General features: G+C 55.2%; 10 non-coding genes across 10 annotated transcripts; all 10 read right to left on the bottom strand.

Moving 5' to 3' along the window:
- Positions 1-1,727: 1,727 nt before the first annotated feature.
- TRNAP-AGG lies at positions 1,728-1,799 on the bottom strand. The gene has a single exon. It is a non-coding gene; the product is annotated as a tRNA-Pro (tRNA).
- Positions 1,800-2,727: 928 nt separating this feature from the next.
- On the bottom strand, positions 2,728-2,799 carry TRNAP-UGG. The gene has a single exon. It is a non-coding gene; the product is annotated as a tRNA-Pro (tRNA).
- A 1,646-nt stretch (positions 2,800-4,445) lies between these two features.
- Positions 4,446-4,517, bottom strand: TRNAP-AGG. The gene has a single exon. It is a non-coding gene; the product is annotated as a tRNA-Pro (tRNA).
- Positions 4,518-5,437: 920 nt separating this feature from the next.
- TRNAP-UGG lies at positions 5,438-5,509 on the bottom strand. Its single transcript has one exon. It is a non-coding gene; the product is annotated as a tRNA-Pro (tRNA).
- A 1,662-nt stretch (positions 5,510-7,171) lies between these two features.
- Positions 7,172-7,243, bottom strand: TRNAP-AGG. The gene has a single exon. It is a non-coding gene; the product is annotated as a tRNA-Pro (tRNA).
- A 917-nt stretch (positions 7,244-8,160) lies between these two features.
- On the bottom strand, positions 8,161-8,232 carry TRNAP-UGG. Its single transcript has one exon. It is a non-coding gene; the product is annotated as a tRNA-Pro (tRNA).
- Positions 8,233-9,897: 1,665 nt separating this feature from the next.
- Positions 9,898-9,969, bottom strand: TRNAP-AGG. Its single transcript has one exon. It is a non-coding gene; the product is annotated as a tRNA-Pro (tRNA).
- Positions 9,970-10,889: 920 nt separating this feature from the next.
- Positions 10,890-10,961, bottom strand: TRNAP-UGG. Its single transcript has one exon. It is a non-coding gene; the product is annotated as a tRNA-Pro (tRNA).
- A 2,644-nt stretch (positions 10,962-13,605) lies between these two features.
- Positions 13,606-13,677, bottom strand: TRNAP-UGG. The gene has a single exon. It is a non-coding gene; the product is annotated as a tRNA-Pro (tRNA).
- A 1,650-nt stretch (positions 13,678-15,327) lies between these two features.
- TRNAP-AGG lies at positions 15,328-15,399 on the bottom strand. The gene has a single exon. It is a non-coding gene; the product is annotated as a tRNA-Pro (tRNA).
- Between the last annotated feature and the right edge of the window lie 7,114 nt (positions 15,400-22,513).

The following is a 22,513-nucleotide window of genomic DNA, read 5'->3' on the forward strand; positions in this document are numbered from 1 at the left end:
TTTGCCATTACTGTAGGTAATTGATTGCATTTAACCAATTCTACCTCTCATCTCTACCTTTTTCCCTTTGCAAATAAACCTTTAGATTTTAGATTCTAAAGGATTGGCAACAGCGTGATTTGTGGGTAAGATCTGATGTGTATATTGACCTGGGTCTGGGGCTTGGTCCTTTGGGATCGAGGGAACCTTTTCTTTTATTGGGGTGTTGGTTTTCATAACTACAGAGGCGAGTGCTGCTGGGACAGGGCACTGCGCTCCTGGGAGGATTTGGAAATGCAGTACAGCCAGTGCAAGGAGGAAAGTCCTTTTTGTCTGGCTGGTTTGGTTTGCCTTAGAGGTGGAAAAGCCCCAGCCTAGGGCTGTAACTGCCCTGTTTAAGCAATTGGTCCTGATTTGGCACTCTCAGTTGGGTTCCGCCAGAATCGCTCCGTCACAAGAGGGCCCGTCCGGGTTCCCCTACCAGCCACCGAGAGCATGGCCTAGACCAGGCGCAGGGCACTGAGGGGCACGACGGGACCTGGGTCACCGTGGTGGTGACAGAGAATGGAAGCCCTGTACGCTGGAAAGGGGGGGAACGCCGCGTCCCCTAGCCGGAGGGCTGAATCCCACAGAGGAGAGCGGCAGCTCCTGAGAGCGAGAGAGGGGCTCCAGAGGAGTAACTGACGGGGTGTTACCGCTGGTTGGGGGGTCAGCCTGAGCCAGCCTATTCCCAGGAGGAGCGGTGCGCGGACCCGTGCCGTCACACTAACCAAATGGAAAGAAGAGCAGGAAAAGCACCCCATCGGGGAAAGATGAGCCGCCAGCCCAGCCCCGAGTTCCCCGTAGAGCAGCAAAGAAACCACGGCAAGGGCTTGTGTGGGATTTCTGGCACCCTAAGCGAGAATCCTACCTCTAGACCAAGAAGCCCTCTGGCCAAGGAGGGGCTCGGCACGCCCCGGCCCGGAAGTTTGGGAGAAACAACAGGCCGCTGTCGGCATCAAGTTGAAAAGGACCGCGCCTCTCTTCAGCTTTCCAAGGTCATCTCCACGCTGGGTCTGTCACACCCCTGGAGCAGCAAACCAAATTTACACCCTAACGCCACTCTCACGCCACAGGATTGGGGAGAGAGACCCAGGCGAAAGTGGGGGGAAAATCAGAAAGGCAGACAGACCCTTTGGCGAGGGGTGGTCCAGGCGGTGACCCTGGGGCGGCTGGCACCCGCAGCGACACTTGTACTCGCCAAAGTCAACAAACCCTTTCTTTGGAGCCGTAGCGATCATCATTTCCACGTTTTTCGCAACCAAACCGAACCAAGCCAAGCCGAAGGAAACCAAACCAAGCCCCCCAAGAACTGGCAGAGTTAGCCCTGAAATGAAAAAAAGGACTGTGCCTGACTTCACCTTTCCAAGGTCTCCTCTCGCTCTCTCACGCCGCACGTGAGAACCCTTCACCTGGCCCGAGGAACCAAATGCAGACCCTAACGCAGCCCTCCTCTCCGGGATGTTGGAGAGGAAGAGGAAGAAAAACCCGCCACGGTGCGCTGCAAAGACAGGCTCGGCCAGAGCTGGGATGAAATTTGGAGCCGGGTCTCGCGCCCAAGAGCAGACTCACGCCCGGTCCAACTAATCCTTTCAGAGGTCTAAGGAAAGCAGTGTTTCACAGGAGTTTCCAAAAGCGAGCCCGGCAAGGGTGTGGAGACGTGAAGGTAGGTGAGGAAACACAGCCCGCGGGAGAGAGGGCGGGCAGATGGGCTTGTCCGGGATTTGAACCCGGGACCTCTCGCACCCTAAGCGAGAATCATACGCCTAGACCAACAAGCCACTTTGGCTGTGGTCTGGCCTCAGCAGTTTAGGCCAAAGCCCAACCTGCCTGTAAATGTTCACCACTTCTAAACGGCGCTCCTCCAGTGCCACGATACCCCAGGCAACGGTGTCTGTGCGCAGCCGTCGGGCACCGGTAGGTGGACTCCAGCGCCCGCGTCTTCGGCTCCCGGGGAGGGCTACGTTGAGGCCACGCCAATCAGGAGAAGAGTGGGTAGAAGAAAAGAGCCAGAAAGTTGCAAGAGTCCTCCTTTCCATCTGAGCTGGGTGCTCCATTCTCCACTTGGGGGGCTAGCCCTGAGAGCTGGGCGGATAGGGTGCGGGCAGCGCCAGCTGTGTCTGGGCTTTTCTGTCTGAGCCGGGCGCTGGGTTCTTGTCTTCGGGGTGGGAGCGTGTGGCTCTGCGGAGTGGGCGTCCGCCTCCGGGAGCTGGCGAGCTCCTCCAGCCGCGTAGGCCCACACTTAAGCCTCTCCCTTCCTTGGGGTGCCCACTGGAAAGCCTCCCAGCCTGTGCTCCAGCTGGACTGTTAAGCCTCCTGCGTGGCTTGCGCTGGGAGCAGGAACCCCGTTGGGCGTCATTTGCAGGGACATGGCGTCAGGAAAGCATTTGGGCCACCAGGTCAACCCATTGGGTCCAATGGGTGGAGGATGCCGCCGACTCCCTGTGGGGCCACCTCAAGCCGGTCCTCCCGCCAGCGGCCGTCCGGCCTCTCCTCGCCCTGCCCTGCCCCGCCCCGCCCCAGTGGCCCTTGCGCCACGTGCTCAAGATGCTCCTTCCGCCATCGGGGGAGGCGGCCACCCGCTCGCCCTCTGCAGCCCTCAGCCACCCGGCACTACGTTGAGACGCTAAGGCAGCTGTGGCTCGACAGGCTGTTGGAGAAAGAAAAGGTAGACGGGGCAAATCGGGCCAGCAACGAGACCTCGTGCCAGGGCTTGTCCGGGAATTGAACCCGGGACCTCTTGCTCCCAAAGCAAGAATCATGCTCCTAGACCAACAAGCCACAGCCTGCTGCTCATGGCACCCTCCCGCCCGCGACTGAATGAAAGGGCACGCTCCCTGTGGAAGGCGTTAAGGTGGCCAGCTAGGCCTATCAACGCCACGGGCTGCACCTGGAGGAAGAGCCAGGGGGCAGAGATGGAGTGCAAGCGGACTCAGCTGGGCCGGAAGAGGCAGGGCCTCAAAGCCAGGAAGCTGGCGAGAGACAGAGGCTGCTGCTGGGACAGGGCACTCGCCCCTGGGAGGATTTGGAGCCGGTACACCCAGAGCAAGGAGGAAAGCCAGGGTTTTAGGAAGCAGTCCAGGAAGGAGCAGTCCAGGCAAGGGGGAGAAAGCCCAGAAGTGCTGGGCGAGGGTCCCTGGACTGATCCCGCAGAAGAGGGCCCGTCCGGGTTCCCTACCAGCCACCGAGAGCATGGCCTAGACCAGGCGCAGGGCACTGAGGGGCACGACGGGACCTGGGTCACCGTGGTGGTGACAGAGAATGGAAGCCCTGTACGCTGAAAGGGGGAACGCCGCGTCCCCTAGCCGGAGGGCTGAATCCCACAGAGGAGAGCGGCAGCTCCTGAGAGCGAGAGAGGGGCTCCAGAGGAGTAACTGACGGGGTGTTACCGCTGGTTGGGGGGTCAGCCTGAGCCAGCCTATTCCCAGGAGGAGCGGTGCGCGGACCCGTGCCGTCACACTAACCAAATGGAAAGAAGAGCAGGAAAAGCACCCCATCGGGAAAGATGAGCCGCCAGCCCAGCCCCGAGTTCCCGTAGAGCAGCAAAGAAACCACGGCAAGGGCTTGTGTGGGATTTCTGGCACCCTAAGCGAGAATCCTACCTCTAGACCAAGAAGCCCTCTGGCCAAGGAGGGGCTCGCACGCCTGCCCGAAGTTTGGGAGAAACAACAGGCCGCTGTCGGCATCAAGTTGAAAAGGACCGCGCCTCTCTTCAGCTTTCCAAGGTCATCTCCACGCTGGGTCTGTCACACCCCTGGAGCAGCAAACCAAATTTACACCCTAACGCCACTCACGCCACAGGATTGGGGAGAAAACCCAGGCAAAAGTTGGGGAAAAAGAAAGGCAACAGACCCTTTGGCGAGGGCTTGTCCAGGAGCTGACCCTGGGGCCTCTCGCACCGGCGACACTTGACTCGCCAAAGTCAACAAACCCTTTCTTTGGAGCCGTAGCGATCATCATTTCCACGCTTTTTCGCAACCAAACCGAACCAAGCCAAGCCGAAGGAAACCAAACCAAGCCCCCCAAGAACTGGCAGAGTTAGCCCTGAAATGAAAAAAAGGACTGTGCCTGACTTCACCTTTCCAAGGTCTCCTCGCTCTCTCACGCCGTACGTGAGAACCCTTCACCTGGCCCGAGGAACCAAATGCAGACCCTAACGCAGCCCTCCCTCTCCGGGATGTTGGAGAGGAAGAGGAAGAAAAAACCCGCCACGGTGCGCTGCAAAGACAGGCTCGGCCAGAGCTGGGATGAAATTTGGAGCCGGGTCTCGCGCCCAAGAGCAGACTCACGCCCCGGTCCAACTAATCCTTTCGTAGGTCTAAGGAAAGCAGTGTTTCACAGGAGTTTCCAAAAGCGAGCCCGGCAAGGGTGTGGAGACGTGAAGGTAGGTGAGGAAACACAGCCCGCGGGAGAGAGGGCGGGCAGATGGGCTTGTCCGGGATTTGAACCCGGGACCTCTCGCACCCTAAGCGAGAATCATACGCCTAGACCAACAAGCCACTTTGGCTGGGGTCTGGCCTCAGCAGTTTAGGCCAAAGCCCAACCTGCCTGTAAATGTTCACCACTTCTAAACGGCGCTCCTCCAGTGCCACGATACCCCAGGCAACGGTGTCTGTGCGTGCAGCCGCCGGGCACCGGTAGGTGGAATCCAGCGCCCGCCTTCGCCCCGGGAGGGCTACGCTGAGGCCACGCCAATCAGGAGAAGAGTGGGTAGAAGAAAAGAGCCAGAAAGTTGCAAGAGTCCTCCTTTCCATCTGAGCTGGGTGCTCCATTCTCCACTTGGGGCTAGCCCTGAGAGCTGGGCGGATAGGGTGCGGGCAGCGCCAGCTGTGTCTGGGCTTTTCTGTCTGAGCCGGGCGCTGGGTTCTTGTCTTCGGGTGGGAGCGTGTGGCTCTGCGGAGTGGGCGTCCGCCTCCGGGAGCTGGCGAGCTCCTCCAGCCGCGTAGGCCCACACTTAAGCCTCTCCCTTCCTTGGGGTGCCCACTGGAAAGCCTCCCAGCCTGTGCTCCAGCTGGACTGTTAAGCCTCCTGCGTGGCTTGGCGCTGGGAGCAGGAACCCCTGCTGGGCGCCATTTGCGGGACATGGCGTCAGGAAAGCATTTGGGCCACCAGGTCAACCCATTGGGTCCAATGGGTGGAGGATGCCGCCGACTCCTGTGGGGCCACCTCAAGCCGGTCCTCCCGCCAGCGGCCGTCCGGCCTCTCCTCGCCCTGCCCTGCCCCGCCCGCCCCAGTGGCCCTTGCGCCACGTGCTCAAGATGCTCCTTCCGCCATCGGGAGGCGGCCACCCGGCTCGCCCTCTGCAGCCCTCAGCCACCCGGCACCACGTTGAGACGCTAAGGCAGCTGTGGCTCGACAGGCTGTTGGAGAAAGAAAAGGTAGACGGGGCAAATCGGGCCAGCAACGAGACCTCGTGCCAGGGCTTGTCCGGGAATTGAACCCGGGACCTCTTGCTCCCAAAGCAAGAATCATGCTCCTAGACCAACAAGCCACAGCCTGCTGCTCATGGCACCCTCCCCCGCGACTGAATGAAAGGGCACGCTCCCTGTGGAAGGCGTTAAGGTGGCCAGCTAGGCCTATCAACGCCACGGGCTGCACCTGGAGGAAGAGCCAGGGGGCAGAGATGGAGTGCAAGCGGACTCAGCTGGGCCGGAAGAGGCAGGGCCTCAAAGCCAGGAAGCTGGCGAGAGACAGAGGCTGCTGCTGGGACAGGGCACTCGCCTCCTGGGAGGATTTGGAGCCGGTACACCCAGAGCAAGGAGGAAAGCCAGGGGTTTTAGGAAGCAGTCCAGGGAAGGAGCAGTCCAGGCAAGGGGGAGAAAGCCCAGAAGTGCTGGGCGTAGGGTCCCTGGACTGGATCCCGCAGAAGAGGGCCCGTCCGGGTTCCCCTACCAGCCACCGAGAGCATGGCCTAGACCAGGCGCAGGGCACTGAGGGGCACGACGGGACCTGGGTCACCGTGGTGGTGACAGAGAATGGAAGCCCTGTACGCTGGAAAGGGGGGGAACGCCGCGTCCCCTAGCCGGAGGGCTGAATCCCACAGAGGAGAGCGGCAGCTCCTGAGAGCGAGAGAGGGGCTCCAGAGGAGTAACTGACGGGGTGTTACCGCTGGTTGGGGGGTCAGCCTGAGCCAGCCTATTCCCAGGAGGAGCGGTGCGCGGACCCGTGCCGTCACACTAACCAAATGGAAAGAAGAGCAGGAAAAGCACCCCATCGGGGAAAGATGAGCCGCCAGCCCAGCCCCGAGTTCCCCGTAGAGCAGCAAAGAAACCACGGCAAGGGCTTGTGTGGGATTTCTGGCACCCTAAGCGAGAATCCTACCTCTAGACCAAGAAGCCCCTCTGGCCAAGGAGGGACTCGGCACGCCCCGGCCCGGAAGTTTGGGAGAAACAACAGGCCGCTGTCGGCATCAAGTTGAAAAGGACCGCGCCTCTCTTCAGCTTTCCAAGGTCATCTCCACGCTGGGTCTGTCACACCCCTGGAGCAGCAAACCAAATTTACACCCTAACGCCACTCACGCCACAGGATTGGGGAGAAAACCCAGGCAAAAGTTGGGGGAAAAAGAAAGGCAACAGACCCTTTGGCGAGGGCTTGTCCAGGAGCTGACCCTGGGGCCTCTCGCACCCGAAGCGACACTTGGACTCGCCAAAGTCAACAAACCCTTTCTTTGGAGCCGTAGCGATCATCATTTCCACGTTTTTCGCAACCAAACCGAACCAAGCCAAGCCGAAGGAAACCAAACCAAGCCCCCCAAGAACTGGCAGAGTTAGCCCTGAAATGAAAAAAAGGACTGTGCCTGACTTCACCTTTCCAAGGTCTCCTCCTCGCTCTCACGCCAGACGTGAGAACCCTTCACCTGGCCCGAGGAACCAAATGCAGACCCTAACGCAGCCCTCCTCTCCGGGATGTTGGAGAGGAAGAGGAAGAAAAACCCGCCACGGTGCGCTGCAAAGACAGGCTCGGCCAGAGCTGGGATGAAATTTGGAGCCGGGTCTCGCGCCAAGAGCAGACTCACGCCCCGGTCCAACTAATCCTTTCGTAGGTCTAAGGAAAGCAGTGTTTCACAGGAGTTTCCAAAAGCGAGCCCGGCAAGGGTGTGGAGACGTGAAGGTAGGTGAGGAAACACAGCCCGCGGGAGAGAGGGCGGGCAGATGGGCTTGTCCGGGATTTGAACCCGGGACCTCTCGCACCCTAAGCGAGAATCATACGCCTAGACCAACAAGCCACTTTGGCTGTGGTCTGGCCTCAGCAGTTTAGGCCAAAGCCCAACCTGCCTGTAAATGTTCACCACTTCTAAACGGCGCTCCTCCAGTGCCACGATACCCCAGGCAACGGTGTCTGTGCGCAGCCGCCGGGCACCGGTAGGTGGAATCCAGCGCCCGCCTTCGGCTCCCGGGAGGGCTACGCTGAGGCCACGCCAATCAGGAGAAGAGTGGGTAGAAGAAATGTGCCTGAAAGTTGCAAGAGTCCTCCTTTCCATCTGAGCTGGGTGCTCCATTCTCCACTTGGGGCTAGCCCTGAGAGCTGGGCGGATAGGTGCGGGCAGCGCCAGCTGTGTCTGGGCTTTTCTGTCTGAGCCGGGCGCTGGGTTCTTGTCTTCGGGTGGGAGCGTGTGGCTCTGCGGAGTGGGCGTCCGCCTCCGGGAGCTGGCGAGCTCCTCCAGCCGCGTAGGCCCACACTTAAGCCTCTCCTTCCTTGGGGTGCCCACTGAAAGCCTCCCAGCCTGTGCTCCAGCTGGACTGTTAAGCCTCCGCGTGGCTTGCGCTTGGGAGCAGGAACCCCTGCTGGGCGCCATTTGCGGGGACATGGCGCCAGGAAAGCATTTGGGCCACCAGGTCAACCCATTGGGTCCCATGGGTGGAGGATGCCGCCGACTCCCTGTGGGGCCACCTCAAGCCGGTCCTCCCGCCAGCGGCCGTCCGGCCTCTCCTCGCCCTGCCCTGCCCCGCCCCAGTGGCCCTTGCGCCACGTGCTCAAGATGCTCCTTCCGCCATCGGGGGAGGCGGCCACTCCGGCTCGCCCTCTGCAGCCCTCAGCCACCCGGCACTACGTTGAGACGCTAAGGCAGCTGTGGCTCGACAGGCTGTTGGAGAAAGAAAAGGTAGACGGGGCAAATCGGGCCAGCAACGAGACCTCGTGCCAGGGCTTGTCCGGGAATTGAACCCGGGACCTCTTGCTCCCAAAGCAAGAATCATGCTCCTAGACCAACAAGCCACAGCCTGCTGCTCATGGCACCCTCCCGCCCGCGACTGAATGAAAGGGCACGCTCCCTGTGGAAGGCGTTAAGGTGGCCAGCTAGGCCTATCAACGCCACGGGCTGCACCTGGAGGAAGAGCCAGGGGGCAGAGATGGAGTGCAAGCGGACTCAGCTGGGCCGGAAGAGGCAGGGCCTCGAAAGCCAGGAAGCTGGCGAGAGACAGAGGCTGCTGCTGGGACAGGGCACTCGCTCCCTGGGAGGATTTGGAGCCGGTACACCCAGAGCAAGGAGGAAAGCCAGGGGTTTTAGGAAGCAGTCCAGGGAAGGAGCAGTCCAGGCAAGGGGGAGAAAGCCCAGAAGTGCTGGGCGTAGGGTCCCTGGACTGGATCCCGCAGAAGAGGGCCCGTCCGGGTTCCCCTACCAGCCACCGAGAGCATGGCCTAGACCAGGCGCAGGGCACTGAGGGGCACGACGGGACCTGGGTCACCGTGGTGGTGACAGAGAATGGAAGCCCTGTACGCTGGAAAGGGGGGGAACGCCGCGTCCCCTAGCCGGAGGGCTGAATCCCACAGAGGAGAGCGGCAGCTCCTGAGAGCGAGAGAGGGGCTCCAGAGGAGTAACTGACAGGGTGTTACCGCTGGTTGGGGGGTCAGCCTGAGCCAGCCTATTCCCAGGAGGAGCGGTGCGCGGACCCGTGCCGTCACACTAACCAAATGGAAAGAAGAGCAGGAAAAGCACCCCATCGGGGAAAGATGAGCCGCCAGCCCAGCCCCGAGTTCCCCGTAGAGCAGCAAAGAAACCACGGCAAGGGCTTGTGTGGGATTTCTGGCACCCTAAGCGAGAATCCTACCTCTAGACCAAGAAGCCCCTCTGGCCAAGGAGGGGCTCGGCACGCCCTGCCCGGAAGTTTGGGAGAAACAACAGGCCGCTGTCGGCATCAAGTTGAAAAGGACCGCGCCTCTTCAGCTTTCCAAGGTCATCTCCACGCTGGGTCTGTCACACCCCTGGAGCAGCAAACCAAATTTACACCCTAACGCCACTCTCACGCCACAGGATTGGGGAGAAAAACCCAGGCAAAAGTTGGGGGAAAAAAAGAAAGGCAAACAGACCCTTTGGCGAGGGCTTGTCCAGGAGCTGACCCTGGGGCCTCTCGCACCCGACACTTGACTCGCCAAAGTCAACAAACCCTTTCTTTGGCGCCGTACCGAACATCATCTCCACGTTTTTCGCAACCAAACCGAACCAAGCCAAGCCGAAGGAAACCCAACCCAGCCCCCCAAGAACGGGCAGAGTTAGCCCGGAAATGAAAAAAAGGACTGTGCCTGACTTCACCTTTCCAAGGTCTCTCTCGCTCTCTCACGCCGTACGTGAGAACCCTTCACCTGGCCCGAGGAACCAAATGCAGACCCTAACGCAGCCCTCCCTCTCCGGGATGTTGGAGAGGAAGAGGAAGAAAAAACCCGCCACGGTGCGCTGCAAAGACAGGCTCGGCCAGAGCTGGGATGAAATTTGGAGCCGGGGTCTCGCGCCAAGAGCAGACTCACGCCCCGGTCCAACTAATCCTTTCGTAGGTCTAAGGAAAGCAGTGTTTCACAGGAGTTTCCAAAAGCGAGCCCGGCAAGGGTGTGGAGACGTGAAGGTAGGTGAGGAAACACAGCCCGCGGGAGAGAGGGCGGGCAGATGGGCTTGTCCGGGATTTGAACCCGGGACCTCTCGCACCCTAAGCGAGAATCATACGCCTAGACCAACAAGCCACTTTGGCTGTGGTCTGGCCTCAGCAGTTTAGGCCAAAGCCCAACCTGCCTGTAAATGTTCACCACTTCTAAACGGCGCTCCTCCAGTGCCACGATACCCCAGGCAACGGTGTCTGTGCGCAGCCGCCGGGCACCGGTAGGTGGAATCCAGCGCCCGCCTTCGGCTCCCGGGTGGGCTACGTTGATGCCACGCCAATCATTATAAGTGTGGGTAGATGAAAATAGCCAGAAAGTTGCAATAGTCCTCCTTTTCATCTGAGCTGGGTGCTCCATTCTCCACTTGGGGCTAGCCCTGAGAGCTGGGCGGATAGGGTGCGGGCAGCGCCAGCTGTGTCTGGGCTTTTCTGTCTGAGCCGGGCGCTGGGTTCTTGTCTTCGGGGTGGGAGCGTGTGGCTCTGCGGAGTGGGCGTCCGGCCTCCGGGGAGCTGGCGAGCTCCTCCAGCTGCGTAGGCCCACACTTAAGCCTCTCCCCTTCCTTGGGGTGCCCACTGGAAAGCCTCCCCAGCCTGTGCTCCAGCTGGACTGTTAAGCCTCCTGCGTGGCTTGGCGCTGGGGAGCAGGAACCCCTGCATGCCATTTGCGGGACATGGCGTCAGGAAAGCATTTGGGCCACCAGGTCAACCCATTGGGTCCAATGGGTGGAGGATGCCGCCGACTCCCTGTGGGGCCACCTCAAGCCGGTCCTCCCGCCAGCGGCCGTCCGGCCTCTCCTCGCCCTGCCCTGCCCCGCCCCAGTGGCCCTTGCGCCACGTGCTCAAGATGCTCCTTCCGCCATCGGGGGAGGCGGCCACCCGCTCGCCTCTGCAGCCCTCAGCCACCCGGCACTACGTTGAGACGCTAAGGCAGCTGTGGCTCGACAGGCTGTTGGAGAAAGAAAAGGTAGACGGGGCAAATCGGGCCAGCAACGAGACCTCGTGCCAGGGCTTGTCCGGGAATTGAACCCGGGACCTCTTGCTCCCAAAGCAAGAATCATGCTCCTAGACCAACAAGCCACAGCCTGCTGCTCATGGCACCCTCCCGCCCGCGACTGAATGAAAGGGCACGCTCCCTGTGGAAGGCGTTAAGGTGGCCAGCTAGGCCTATCAACGCCACGGGCTGCACCTGGAGGAAGAGCCAGGGGGCAGAGATGGAGTGCAAGCGGACTCAGCTGGGCCGGAAGAGGCAGGGCCTCGAAAGCCAGGAAGCTGGCGAGAGACAGAGGCTGCTGCTGGGACAGGGCACTCGCTCCCTGGGAGGATTTGGAGCCGGTACACCCAGAGCAAGGAGGAAAGCCAGGGGTTTTAGGAAGCAGTCCAGGGAAGGAGCAGTCCAGGCAAGGGGGAGAAAGCCCAGAAGTGCTGGGCGTAGGGTCCCTGGACTGATCCCGCAGAAGAGGGCCCGTCCGGGTTCCCCTACCAGCCACCGAGAGCATGGCCTAGACCAGGCGCAGGGCACTGAGGGGCACGACGGGACCTGGGTCACCGTGGTGGTGACAGAGAATGGAAGCCCTGTACGCTGGAAAGGGGGAACGCCGCGTCCCCTAGCCGGAGGGCTGAATCCCACAGAGGAGAGCGGCAGCTCCTGAGAGCGAGAGAGGGGCTCCAGAGGAGTAACTGACAGGGTGTTACCGCTGGTTGGGGGGTCAGCCTGAGCCAGCCTATTCCCAGGAGGAGCGGTGCGCGGACCCGTGCCGCCACACTAACCAAATGGAAAGAAGAGCAGGAAAAGCACCCCATCGGGAAAGATGAGCCGCCAGCCCAGCCCCGAGTTCCCGTAGAGCAGCAAAGAAACCACGGCAAGGGCTTGTGTGGGATTTCTGGCACCCTAAGCGAGAATCCTACCTCTAGACCAAGAAGCCCTCTGGCCAAGGAGGGGCTCGGCACGCCTGCCCGGAAGTTTGGGAGAAACAACAGGCCGCTGTCGGCATCAAGTTGAAAAGGACCGCGCCTCTCTTCAGCTTTCCAAGGTCATCTCCACGCTGGGTCTGTCACACCCCTGGAGCAGCAAACCAAATTTACACCCTAACGCCACTCTCACGCCACAGGATTGGGGAGAAAACCCAGGCAAAAGTTGGGGGAAAAAGAAAGGCAAACAGACCCTTTGGCGAGGGCTTGTCCAGGAGCTGACCCTGGGGCCTCTCGCACCCGGCGACACTTGACTCGCCAAAGTCAACAAACCCTTTCTTTGGAGCCGTAGCGATCATCATTTCCACGCTTTTCGCAACCAAACCGAACCAAGCCAAGCCGAAGGAAACCAAACCAAGCCCCCAAGAACTGGCAGAGTTAGCCCTGAAATGAAAAAGGACTGTGCCTGACTTCACCTTTCCAAGGTCTCCTCCTCGCTCTCACGCCAGACGTGAGAACCCTTCACCTGGCCCGAGGAACCAAATGCAGACCCTAACGCAGCCCTCCTCTCCGGGATGTTGGAGAGGAAGAGGAAGAAAAACTCGCCACGGTGCGCTGCAAAGACAGGCTCGGCCAGAGCTGGGATGAAATTTGGAGCCGGGTCTCTCGCGCCAAGAGCAGACTCACGCCCGGTCCAACTAATCCTTTCAGAGGTCTAAGGAAAGCAGTGTTTCACAGGAGTTTCCAAAAGCGAGCCCGGCAAGGGTGTGGAGACGTGAAGGTAGGTGAGGAAACACAGCCCGCGGGAGAGAGGGCGGGCAGATGGGCTTGTCCGGGATTTGAACCGGGACCTCTCGCACCCTAAGCGAGAATCATACGCCTAGACCAACAAGCCACTTTGGCTGTGGTCTGGCCTCAGCAGTTTAGGCCAAAGCCCAACCTGCCTGTAAATGTTCACCACTTCTAAACGGCGCTCCTCCAGTGCCACGATACCCCAGGCAACGGTGTCTGTGCGCAGCCGCCGGGCACCGGTAGGTGGAATCCAGCGCCCGCCTTCGGCTCCCGGGGAGGGCTACGTTGAGGCCACGCCAATCAGGAGAAGAGTGGGTAGAAGAAAAGAGCCAGAAAGTTGCAAGAGTCCTCCTTTCCATCTGAGCTGGGTGCTCCATTCTCCACTTGGGGGGCTAGCCCTGAGAGCTGGGCGGATAGGGTGCGGGCAGCGCCAGCTGTGTCTGGGCTTTTCTGTCTGAGCCGGGCGCTGGGTTCTTGTCTTCGGGGTGGGAGCGTGTGGCTCTGCGGAGTGGGCGTCCGCCTCCGGGAGCTGGCGAGCTCCTCCAGCCGCGTAGGCCCACACTTAAGCCTCCCCTTCCTTGGGGTGCCCACTGGAAAGCCTCCCAGCCTGTGCTCCAGCTGGACTGTTAAGCCTCCTGCGTGGCTTGCGCTGGGGAGCAGGAACCCTGCAGGCCATTTGCGGGACATGGCGTCAGGAAAGCATTTGGGCCACCAGGTCAACCCATTGGGTCCAATGGGTGGAGGATGCCGCCGACTCCCTGTGGGGCCACCTCAAGCCGGTCCTCCCGCCAGCGGCCGTCCGGCCTCTCCTCTCCTCGCCCTGCCCTGCCCCGCCCCAGTGGCCCTTGCGCCACGTGCTCAAGATGCTCCTTCCGCCATCGGGAGGCGCCACCCGCTCGCCTCTGCAGCCCTCAGCCACCCGGCACTACGTTGAGACGCTAAGGCAGCTGTGGCTCGACAGGCTGTTGGAGAAAGAAAAGGTAGACGGGGCAAATCGGGCCAGCAACGAGACCTCGTGCCAGGGCTTGTCCGGGAATTGAACCCGGGACCTCTTGCTCCCAAAGCAAGAATCATGCTCCTAGACCAACAAGCCACAGCCTGCTGCTCATGGCACCCTCCCGCCCGCGACTGAATGAAAGGGCACGCTCCCTGTGGAAGGCGTTAAGGTGGCCAGCTAGGCCTATCAACGCCACGGGCTGCACCTGGAGGAAGAGCCAGGGGGCAGAGATGGAGTGCAAGCGGACTCAGCTGGGCCGGAAGAGGCAGGGCCTCGAAAGCCAGGAAGCTGGCGAGAGACAGAGGCTGCTGCTGGGACAGGGCACTCGCTCCCTGGGAGGATTTGGAGCCGGTACACCCAGAGCAAGGAGGAAAGCCAGGGTTTTAGGAAGCAGTCCAGGGAAGGAGCAGTCCAGGCAAGGGGGAGAAAGCCCAGAAGTGCTGGGCGTAGGGTCCCTGGACTGGATCCCGCAGAAGAGGGCCCGTCCGGGTTCCCCTACCAGCCACCGAGAGCATGGCCTAGACCAGGCGCAGGGCACTGAGGGGCACGACGGGACCTGGGTCACCGTGGTGGTGACAGAGAATGGAAGCCCTGTACGCTGGAAAGGGGGGGAACGCGCCCCTAGCCGGAGGGCTGAATCCCACAGAGGAGAGCGGCAGCTCCTGAGAGCGAGAGAGGGCTCCAGAGGAGTAACTGACGGGGTGTTACCGCTGGTTGGGGGGTCAGCCTGAGCCAGCCTATTCCCAGGAGCGGTGCGCGACCCGTGCCGTCACACTAACCAAATGGAAAGAAGAGCAGGAAAAGCACCCCATCGGGAAAGATGAGCCGCCAGCCCAGCCCCGAGTTCCCGTAGAGCAGCAAAGAAACCACGGCAAGGGCTTGTGTGGGATTTCTGGCACCCTAAGCGAGAATCCTACCTCTAGACCAAGAAGCCCTCTGGCCAAGGAGGGCTCGCACGCCCGGCCCGGAAGTTTGGGAGAAACAACAGGCCGCTGTCGGCATCAAGTTGAAAAGGACCGCGCTCTCTTCAGCTTTCCAAGGTCATCTCCACGCTGGGTCTGTCACACCCCTGGAGCAGCAAACCAAATTTACACCCTAACGCCACTCACGCCACAGGATTGGGGAGAAAACCCAGGCAAAAGTTGGGGGAAAAAGAAAGGCAAACAGACCCTTTGGCGAGGGCTTGTCCAGGAGCTGACCCTGGGGCCTCTCGCACCGGCGACACTTGGACTCGCCAAAGTCAACAAACCCTTTCTTTGGAGCCGTAGCGATCATCATTTCCACGTTTTTCGCAACCAAACCGAACCAAGCCAAGCCGAAGGAAACCAAACCAAGCCCCCCAAGAACTGGCAGAGTTAGCCCTGAAATGAAAAAGGACTGTGCCTGACTTCACCTTTCCAAGGTCTCCTCCTCGCTCTCTCACGCCGCACGTGAGAACCCTTCACCTGGCCCGAGGAACCAAATGCAGACCCTAACGCAGCCCTCCTCTCCGGGATGTTGGAGAGGGAGAGGAAGAAAGAACCCGCCACGGTGCGCTGCAAAGACAGGCTCGGCCAGAGCTGGGATGAAATTTGGAGCCGGGGTCTCTCGCGCCCAAGAGCAGACTCACGCCCCGGTCCAACTAATCCTTTCGTAGGTCTAAGGAAAGCAGTGTTTCACAGGAGTTTCCAAAAGCGAGCCCGGCAAGGGTGTGGAGACGTGAAGGTAGGTGAGGAAACACAGCCCGCGGAGAGAGGGCGGGCAGATGGGCTTGTCCGGGATTTGAACCCGGGACCTCTCGCACCCTAAGCGAGAATCATACGCCTAGACCAACAAGCCACTTTGGCTGTGGTCTGGCCTCAGCAGTTTAGGCCAAAGCCCAACCTGCCTGTAAATGTTCACCACTTCTAAACGGCGCTCCTCCAGTGCCACGATACCCCAGGCAACGGTGTCTGTGCGTGTGCCGTCGGGCACCGGTAGGTGGAATCCAGCGCCCGCGTCTTCGGCTCCCGGGGAGGGCTACGTTGAGGCCACGCCAATCAGGAGAAGAGTGGGTAGAAGAAAAGAGCCAGAAAGTTGCAAGAGTCCTCCTTTCCATCTGAGCTGGGTGCTCCATTCTCCACTTGGGGGGCTAGCCCTGAGAGCTGGGCGGATAGGGTGCGGGCAGCGCCAGCTGTGTCTGGGCTTTTCTGTCTGAGCCGGGCGCTGGGTTCTTGTCTTCGGGGTGGGAGCGTGTGGCTCTGCGGAGTGGGCGTCCGGCCTCCGGGGAGCTGGCGAGCTCCTCCAGCTGCGTAGGCCCACACTTAAGCCTCTCCCCTTCCTTGGGGTGCCCACTGGAAAGCCTCCCCAGCCTGTGCTCCAGCTGGACTGTTAAGCCTCCCTGCGTGGCTTGCGCTGGGGAGCAGGAACCCCCGTTGGGCGTCATTTGCGGGGACATGGCGTCAGGAAAGCATTTGGGCCACCAGGTCAACCCATTGGGTCCAATGGGTGGAGGATGCCGCCGACTCCCTGTGGGGCCACCTCAAGCCGGTCCTCCCGCCAGCGGCCGTCCGGCCTCTCCTCGCCCTGCCCTGCCCCGCCCCAGTGGCCCTTGCGCCACGTGCTCAAGATGCTCCTTCCGCCATCGGGGGAGGCGGCCACTCCGGCTCGCCCTCTGCAGCCCTCAGCCCCCGTCGGCCACCCGGCACTACGTTGAGACGCTAAGGCAGCTGTGGCTCGACAGGCTGTTGGAGGAAGAAAATTAGACGGTCCAAATCTCTTTGGACCCAGTAGGTTAACCTCGTGTCAGGAATTCTTTCCTGACCGAATGTCTCTACAAATTCAGTCTACTGGGGATCATGCATCGCAGCACAAGCCACAAAGGAAAGATTAATTGCTGAGCTGTAGGAAAGGGTGGATAGGTTTTCTGGTTGGAACCCCAAGCAGAGGGAGAGGCTTAAAGGTCTCGATCCACAGCATGCTGTAGTTGTGAGGTCCCTGGAGCCCATCTTCCTACCAGGAACAGTCAGACTCCACAACCTCCAGCGTAAGAACAGAGCACCCAGCTCTGCCGGAAATCTGATACTCTAGCTGGGTTTCCTGGATCCAATCCTTCCAGCTGTTAGGGGCAGCCCCCGAAGTCGAGAATGGAACACGCAGCTCAGCTAGAAAGGGGAATGGTTTTAGCTTTCTCTTAATTTTCTTCTTCTGAATTGTCCCCTAGTGGATATATTACTAGTCTGTGACTCCCAAGACCTGGTTTCTATTGCCAGGTATTTATTTGTTTATCTTTTTTTGTTCAGCACTCATCACTATATGGTCTACCTCAGGTGTGCTGGATAATTTTGGGTAGGTCATACCAATTTTCAGTTCTTCAGTTTATCTATAATGTAGTGATCATTCTGGCCTCACTTGTAGGGTATTCTGATGTCTATGGAAGAAAAATTTATTTTATAAATGTTCAATGGTAGTCATACAGAAGTTCTGGGAAGATGTTTTATTAAAAAATATATTCATAATCTATTACTTTTCTACTTTTTTCCCCATAGTCTGGTATCCTAATTAAACAGCTGCTGTACTCTCAGTGGAAATGAATATGGGTTACTTAATTTGTTTTCAAAGGTTTGTAAGCCAGGCCTTATTGGTCTATACTTCTAGCAGCTATCTTCTGGAGCATCAATTACTTTCTGAGCCAACATATATAATCTATAACACCCTAAAAGTCCATACGATTAATTTGTGAAAGCTTCTGGATTATAGAGGACTATTTAAAGTGATCAATTTATATAATGAGGGTTTTTTTTAATGGTATATCCTGTAGTAAATGAATCCTAAATGTTTGCTATAGTCATTAAAGATTCACAGATAATACTTAAACAGGATTGGATTATGAAAACTTGGTGCAGAGAGCCAGAACTGAACTAATATAATAATTCTGTCTACCTGACCTTTTAGGACCTTATATTTAATGTTTATGGTCTGTATGTGTAGACTTCAAAGTTGTCCTGCTTTTTTCCTCTGTAAAAATAGGTGCAAACATTAGAAACGTGGGTGGGAAATTTCAAATTTGAGCTTTTAGTGTTGTCAAAAAGCAAGACTGTTGTGCTGGAACAAACTCCTGTCTGTACTGGTGAACCAAGCAGCACCGTTGCTTTGTCTGGTATTATCCCTGTAAGGGAATGCTCTCCCAGAGGATTTCCACATACTATCCCTAAGATATGATGATACAGCTCTCCAGTTGGTGTGTATCAATGTACATCTCTACCTCGATATAATACTGTCCTCAGGAGACAAAAAATCTTACTGCGTTATAGGTGAATTCGTGTTATATCGGGTTGTGTTATATCAGGGTAGAGGTGTATTTCAATGGCTTTTTTGGGGGGATGAACTAATTTACCCTAGCTGATGCTCTGGGCCAAATAGTCTAAAATAATTTCCTTCCTCTATACAAAAGGCATGCCAGGAAAAATGCACCTGGAGTACAGTTTATTGGTCTCACTAACAAAGCCCTGTATACTAGGTTCAAGCAAAGAGTACAGTGATGTACACTGACAGACTGTTTCCAATGAGCTTTCTTATTCATTAAGTAGAACACTGGAATGTTTCAGCAATTTGTCAAGGCAAATTAATGGATTTCTAATGGTCTGTATTTAAATTTGAACCAAATTGCAAGTGAACTGAGCCTGATGGAGCTTTCTGAACTCCCCTCTCTAGCTCCCTGAAGGCTGGTTTTGCAGGTATACTGTATCATGAGCTCTACCAGCCTGGATTTTAGTTAATCACATTCCATTTAATTGTGGCAAGGGACAGAGTTTCAGGGTAAAACCAAGAAGAAGTTGGTTCATTTAAGCAGACAGGATCCTGAAAACAGTAGAAAATATACCTGCCACTCATTTTCTACAGAGACTGAAAACCAATTGGCACATCTCATTTCTGTCTCCTAAGGTGACTGGGTTCTCAGTAAGAATGTGGACTCTGGTTGGCACTGGCCTACCAATTAATAAGGAAGGGTCCATTACAGCTGGATCCACTTGTCCATTGCGGTCTGAAACAGATGACATGAGCCAGAGACCACTTGCCATGTGTCCAGGCCCACCTGAGCTAGTGGTGCATCCTGCAAAGTGAACACCCATGGACTTTACTACCATAAATTGATATTCAAATCAAAATGGCCAAGTGGGCTTTAAAATTTAAAAACATAAAACAATGATCTGAAATGTACAAAAACAGTTAAACCCTTGCCCTAGCCAGGCTTGGGCACCTTCATCCAGAACTATCCCCAAGAAGAAGGAAGCAAATCCTTTTATCTTGCCTGCTGTGCCTTGCTTCTGCCTGCTCCCCACCCTTCTAGCCACTGGATGACCAAACTGTATTGGTTCTGCATGCAGCTGAGCCTGGGTGGGCTCTCTGGTGAGTTTTCAAAGGACTGAACTAAGTAATCCTGTGAGTCAAAAGGACATCTTTGTCAGGTAGAAGAGCCATGAGGAGTGGGACGCAAACAACTAATACATCTGATCACACCATGTAAAGAAACAATCCTCTTGACTCTGATCAGCTTGTCAGCTGCACACACAAATATACCACAGACTTCAATGTATGCAACTGATGAAGGATAATCACTCTCTTTGTATGCTTTCTTTGGCATGTCATTATTGCAGTGAACAATCCCTTATAAACTCAATGACGTGCTAAATGTATGGTATTTTAATTAATAAACTGCAGCAGCAATAAAGAGCATTATAACTGTTCCAGAAGACATATCTGTAAGAGTATGATTCTTTTTTTCTTTCTTGATCTTGGATTCCAGTCCAAAGTTCTAAGATTTGCATTCCTTTTCTAGTAAAACTAATGGAAAACAGCTACAGCAATGGCTTTCACCTTCCTCCTCCATTTCAAATGATCCATGCGATTCAAATATCTTTTGATTAAAAGTTTTAACACACTGAAATCTAAAAATCTATTGTTTTGTGGAACATTTTGAAAATGTTCTCTTTCCCCACCTTAAATTTCCTGTGATTTTTTTGTCAGTTTTTCTAATCAAACAAAAAGAGAAAATTGGGGGAAAAAGTTGTAGAAACTCGTTTTAGAAGGTTGTCCCCTCCTTTCAAATAACTCACCATTCAACACCGCCCAAACCCTAACCATTTTAGCTGATCTTAGTTTTAGGTGATCTTAGCTGACTGCAAACCATTCCTCTGAGAAAAGTGATGGAAGATACATTGCTTAAGAATTTTATAACTGGCTTTGTCAAAGTGCTAGAAAATACACTGTAGGGAAGAATTCTGTACTACCCATGAAGAATATACTAATTGAGCTAAACAGGTATGGTTCATTTTGAATTTGTATGATCTTATGATGAAACCAGATGTGATGCTGTATAAAAAAGAAAGATAACTAATACAATCACCACAGTTACAAAATTGCAATAAATCTGGTATCAATGTATCAATGGAAAATATATATAGCCTGCTAAGTCTTATTATCTTGTTTAAATCCATGTATTACCTTTGTATACAAAGTTATGAATATTTGCTATGTGTTTATATTGCAAACATGTTGTTTTCTTCTGTGATTCCCCAAGACAGACTTGCATCAAGGCTAGCCAACCTGTTTGATGTTTGTAATAACATTGTAATAACATGCTACCATCCAGAGTTGGTGTAGAACAGGTCTTGCTTCTTTAATGCTCAGTTTCCATCATACCAAAGTATCTACATTAAAAAAAAAATCCTTTTTCCTCCATTGAGGAATGGCATCTTTTTAAATGAGCTTGTTCAGTGGACGAAGTGGGTATTCACCCACGAAAGCTCATGCTCCAAAACGTCTGTTAGTCTATAAGGTGCCACAAGACTCTTTGCTGCTTTTACAGATCCAGACTAACACGGCTACCCCTCTGATACTTCAGTGGATAGATACATCTATCCTCAATACTATAAACTTAAATGTTCTTCATATTTCTTCCATGGCCCTCAGAAGCTAAATTTCTATTAAATACCAGAACAGCTGCCACAGTTCTTCTTTTGGAACTCGTTCCTATGTTTACAAGAGAACAGAACCCACATAAACACCTTTGACATAGCCTAGTGTTTTGAAAATACGGTGGTAATAATCTCGTTGGCCATGCTGGCATTGCATGCTTCTTCTGATACACACAATGGCTCAGAAATGCTTCAACCAGCTGCAGCAAAAGGGATATGGCTTCATTGGGTGCCCTTGAGAGATCTTGGGAAATCCCATGAGTGGTTGCATTTTCTGTGATATGAGCTGCCTTCTGCATTGTCCATTTCACAGCTGCATTAACAGTGCTATGTTATCAAGTCATATATTTGTTATGAACTTAAACCAGTCAATATTACAGCTTATAGTAACTACATAGCTCATAGTTTAAAAATGATAGAACAAAGATAGAATACTATTCATCACCCACATTAGGGAACTGTTTCCATAGCATGGGCCAAATTCTGCTCTAACTTCCTCTGAGGAAAGTAGATGAGTGTAGAGTTTGATTGTAAGAATGTGTATTCTGCCTTAGATTCTTGTGACTAGCTAGAGAAGGTATCTTCCCTTCCTCCTTCAAATGGGCAATTTTGCAACACTCGAAAAAAAACACAACACCTTGGATACTTCAGTCCCAGTCAACTACAATCCTGTGTCAAACCTTATATTCATGAGAAAGCTCATAAAGAAGCTAGCCAACCATATGCTCATCTAAATGAAACTAATATTCTAGACTCCGCCACCATTCTGATTCAGGCCAGGATATGGAGCTCAACCTGGTAAATAGTTAAATAGGTAAATAAAAGATAACTAGTTGGCGTGTTCCTCTCAGGTCTACTCATTGTATTGTAACAGCAGCTGAGCAACCCATCATAGAAACATGAAAGCTAGAGACAGGAATGATCTACCAAGTCAGGATTGCTCCTTGCAGTACATGGACAAGTTCTCTGGTTAAAATATAGATGAAAAGGCCTCCACCTTTTCCTTTGGATAACTATTCTACCATCAAATATATCTTGCCATTTAGAAGCTTTTCAACACATACAAATTATATTTTATTTCTTTCTGAATTCGTACTATTACTCCTAATGAATGCATATCCACAAAGACCCATTCCCTCTGTGGGGGTCTACTTGTGCAATTTTAGCCCAGCTTCTGTTGGTGAGTTCTTAAGAATATGAGGCGTTCCATTAACTTTGATGGGACTTCTTGTGTAAGTAGTCACAAGCTGCAGGATCTGCATCAGGATGGTCTGATGACCAGCTTGCCTACTGGTCAGCCTAGGGTCCTATGGTTTCTGCCAGTTTAGTCATCTCAGAAGGGGCCCCAGCTAAGGCTTCAGTTATTCCCCTGTGCTCGGATTGCTTCCTCCACCCTCCCCCGAGGCTCTCTCCCTGCTGAAGAGCATGGAGGAGACACATGATAGAAGTACCCAGGCCCACCCACTCAACCAAGTCCCAACCAGGGGCCTTAGGGGTTTATCAAACTGTGCAGTCCAGTTACTGAGCTATCCCAAATTAGGCTTTCCCCTGGATCACTTCCTACCCATCTGGAACTCTTCAGTTTGGGGCATGGTCACTGGTTTAGAAGACATTTGTCAGTCTTTTAGTATCCTGTTCAAGTGATCTCTTTTACGGCTTTTGGCTCCCAAACGGCACAATCAAAATCCCTACAGCTAGAGCAGCCATCACAAAGCTGTATCATCTCCTGACACAGTTCTCAGCACCAACGTTTCTTCCTGGTGTATCATACAACGCCTTTCCTTGGGCTACAAGCATCCTTTTAAACTGTTTCTCCACTTGGAACATGCCCTGTACCTGCCGAGCTGCCTGGTTTCCCTAGTCCAGTATTGTGCTAGTTCAATGTGGGGCCTGCACATCCCCTGGCAGCATCCTTCAGATCCTTATAGATAATTACTAGGGGAATGATTCAGTCACTGTTACATTGAATAGTACCTTAGTCTATGAGTAGTTTTATT

The sequence above is a fragment of the Mauremys reevesii genome, linkage group 6, assembly GCF_016161935.1.
Source record: "Mauremys reevesii isolate NIE-2019 linkage group 6, ASM1616193v1, whole genome shotgun sequence".
In the NCBI taxonomy this organism is placed as follows: Eukaryota; Metazoa; Chordata; order Testudines; family Geoemydidae; genus Mauremys; species Mauremys reevesii.